General features: G+C 33.9%; 1 long non-coding RNA gene across 1 annotated transcript; it reads right to left on the bottom strand.

Moving 5' to 3' along the window:
* Positions 1 to 998: 998 nt before the first annotated feature.
* On the bottom strand, positions 999 to 1,593 carry LOC145010093 (uncharacterized). Its single transcript, XR_013663864.1, has 4 exons — positions 1,422 to 1,593; positions 1,181 to 1,243; positions 1,052 to 1,099; positions 999 to 1,004 (listed from the first exon to the last, which is right to left on the bottom strand). It is a non-coding gene; the product is annotated as an uncharacterized LOC145010093 (long non-coding RNA).
* Between the last annotated feature and the right edge of the window lie 2,397 nt (positions 1,594 to 3,990).

Below are 3,990 nucleotides of genomic sequence, written 5' to 3'. Positions count from 1 at the left end.
GACATTGGACAGCTTGCATGTCCATGACATTCCTGACATTGGACCACTTTATTCCTAAGCCGGTCATGTATGAGTTGGTAACCACACGTTTCCAGTGTTGATAGTCCACAGCGAAGTCCAAAGTTGATCCTCAAATTTCATGTCCTTCCTCCTTTTATTTTAAAGACCAGAATACCCTCTTTTATGTATCTTGAAATAAATAATAATGAAATTTTCTTTACACATAAGTAAAAATTTTAAAATTATTAATTTTTTGTTGTATTTATTTTCATCTCCTGCCAACCAAACACTTGACAATATTAAATACATTAATTAAATGTATTCTAACATCTCTGGCTTTTTGTTGTAGTATAGCAGGTTCTACTTGGAGTGCCTCACAATTCCTATATTTTTTGTTGGATTTAATCTTCCCAAGGTGAATCTAAGTTCTCGTATATTGCAACAAGCATACTTGCAGTTTATATCATCTAAATCTAAACTGCATGCAAGGAATATGTATAGTGTTTTTTTGTTGCTTCTATTGACTAGTTTACCCTTGAGTATCCTTTAATAAGATAATGTGAGTTAGTAGTTGTTAATGATTCAGATCTTTGTAATATGCTTTTGCAGGGTAGTTTGTTATATTGGGCAACCAACAGCTCCCATCATACAACAGAGGGTATAATATCATGAGACATGTATGTGTTTCTTGGTCATGAAACAACAGCTGCAAAACAGCAGCTCCCATCATACAACAGAGGGTATAATATCTGCAGGGGCGTAGGATGATCGTCTTGAACGAACTTGCTGATGTGGCGTAGGCTGACAGAAAACATCAAGTCAAACAGAAGTGAGTCATAACATAATGCAAAATTATATATATATATATATATATATATATATATATATATATATATATATATATATATATATACCTGCAATTTTGGGCGTAGTGCCTCTAAAGGTCCTTTGCTCTTTTGTGACCCCCGTTGTAAAAAAGACAAGAATAAAATGAAGCATCAAAACTTTATTAAAATAGATCAAGAGTTTTTAAAAAAATCATTTTAAGTACCTTTCCTAGTGCCCAATTTGTAGAATCAAAGAAAGCACGATCATGATCCTGTATGATTGGGGAACAAATTAGTTGTTAGTATTCTTCTTCCATAATTAGAGAAAAAAAAAAGAATGGAAATTGAATTACCTTTGAGATTAAAGGGGTTTTTCTTGGTAGTAATCCACCATATTTTTTCTTGATTATAGCTTCCTGCAAACAATGAACTTTGTGAAATTTCAATTTTAAAGATTATATAGTAAAGACTATTCAACCACAATTTTAAAGATCAAATAAGCACATGATTTAAGACTTTTAACTAAATCCCTTGTAATGGTGATAAAGGGCAAATAAGTAAATTAGGATAATATCTACAAAAGAAAGGAAGTACCTCTTGGGCTGGTGTGGACATGGGATTGTCCTCTGCTTTTTCTAAATCCTTTGGGATTTCTTGTGAAGATGAGTCATTGTTTACTTCAAATTTTTGATCATTATCCACAAGATTAAGGTCTTTGGAACCCACATTTGTCTCGAACATTTTGCACGTATTTACAGAAAAACCTACTAATAACACAAGAGTGGGATAATTTTCATAATGATACAGTTTTTCAAACTTTTCATGGAAAAACATTTAGTCCCATATATCGATGATAGGCTTAATTGTCATCTTATAAAACTAAGTTTACAGCTTTCTATCTCACTTAATAACCTTCTTTATTTTATCATACTCTAAAATGAACGAAAGCATTCATGTTATCTTTTCTCATAAATGAACTAGGCATACAAGTGATGGATTGGAAAAAAATTTGTTACCTGCTGTAGATGGTCTTGCACTTCGTTTTTAACATATCTTATTTCTTATCACTTGACATAAAAAATTGAAGTGTGTGTGTGTGTGTATATATATATATATATATATATATATATATATATATATATATATATATATATATATTAGTAATTGTGGAATGAGGTAGCTATTTTATGTGAAACAAATGTGGATGGGTTGGTTGCAGGCCTGCCTTACTACTTGTTGGCTTTTGTAACCAGCAAGCATTCATGGATTAGGGTTTCGTGAATAGAAACTAGGAAAAATGGGCATGTAAAAATGTTGGTTTTGATGATATGCAATCACATTCCACTTCTAATTTCTTGCTTTTGACAATGATTATATGTATATATATATATATATATATATATATATATATATATATATATATATATACATATATATATTATAGTTTACAAACTGTAGAGTGTGTTCTGTAGTGAATCTCATAGGGACAAAATGGTAAATCTGCAGCTGGTTCAGTCAATGTCATTTAGTAATATTTGGAAATACAGCCTCTGTAAGTTTGGCCAAAACCTTCTGATTTTGTTTACTTTTTAACTTTGTTTTTGGTTTCATTTAGTAATAAAGTATCAAATATCAACAGTTATGTGGTAGTAATCCTTCTGAGGGGGTGTTTGTTGGGCTGCTTCTTTCAATGTCATTAACAACAATGGTAAGTAGAATCTTACAATTATGAAAATCTTTTGTTTAAATCTACCTTATTGACCTGTAGCTGATTTAAACATTAATTTAATTATGCAGGTTTTGAAGTTTTTGATGGAAAAGAACAGTGTTAATGCTCTTCATAGAAAAGTATGTTGGTAGTTTAGGAAATTTGGCTAATAATTTAGTTAATTATATAAAAAAATGTTGAAATGTTACATTTGTCTATTATTGGAATGATTATTTGTATGACATTAAATTTTGTGCAATGTATTGTATTTTTTGTATTGTGAGACATGAAATGCAAATTTAATTTGAAAATCAGTAAATCTATAAATAATTTTTAAAAAAAAAAATTAAAATTACGATACGCAAAAATGTGTGTCGTCTTCATTTATGACATGGCCTTTCTTGACAGGGCCTTTCTTGATACGCATTGCGTGTCATTAATACGGGTGTCGTAAGGTTACGACACGTGATTGCGTGTCGTCTTCCTTTATGACAGGGCCTTCCTTGATACGCATTGCGTATCGTAAACACGCGTCGTAATTGCGCGTCGTCTCTCTTTATGACATGGCCTTCCTTGACGCGCATTTGCGCGTCGTCTGAGCCTTTTACGACGCGCAATGAGCGTCGTAAAAGGCTGTTTTTCTAGTAGTGTTTGGAGTCTTGGATTCCACTAGAAAGTACTGAACACAAAAAGGGCTGAAGGGACTTGACGAGTTGCTTAGCCAACTCGACGAGTCGGGTAGGGTTTATCCGTTAGCAACTCGTCGAGTCGGGTAGGGTTTACCCTTTTTTGGGATCCAGAGTGGTTTCAGTGAGCTGCTTAAGAGATTTCAGTTTAAAGTTTTCGGCCCTTGGACATTAAGGAATTCGACGACTTACTCAGGTGACTCGGCGAGTTAACTCAGGATTTTGGTTGTATAGACTATGAAGGAACTCGATGAGTTGCTGGATGCACTCGACAAGTTGGGGTCAACATGGATTGTTGACCTTTACTTTGACCAGGGTTGACTAGGATTGACTTTGAGGGTATTTACGGTATTTCGGGATTGTGACAAGTTAATCACATGATGATTATAGGCTGTTGAGTTGGAGCTATGCATTGGGAATTATCTGATCTTATCTTGTCAGTTCATCTTTCACGAGAGGTGAGTCTCCTCACCATACCAACATGTCAAAGGCACCAAGGCCGAACTATTTATTTAGTTGTGGTGATTATTAAAAACGTGCTATCGATACCTTGTGTATTTATATGAAGACCATGTGGGGGTTCCCATGGCTGTTAGTTAAGACCATGTGGGGGTTGCCATTGAAATTAGTTATATACAGTATGTCGGTTGTCTTCGTGACTCCTACATGTAATGTTTACTTGCGAATGTGTTGTCAATATGTAATGTATTTATATGAAGACCATGTTGGGGTTCCCATGGCAGTTAGTTAAGACCATGTGGGGGTTCCC

Source organism: Lactuca saligna, chromosome 8, assembly GCF_052625555.1.
Source record: "Lactuca saligna cultivar CGN05327 chromosome 8, ASM5262555v1, whole genome shotgun sequence".
In the NCBI taxonomy this organism is placed as follows: domain Eukaryota; kingdom Viridiplantae; phylum Streptophyta; class Magnoliopsida; order Asterales; family Asteraceae; genus Lactuca; species Lactuca saligna.
The sequence above is the reverse complement of the archived record's forward strand: the minus strand, read 5'-3'. Positions and strand labels throughout refer to the sequence as shown.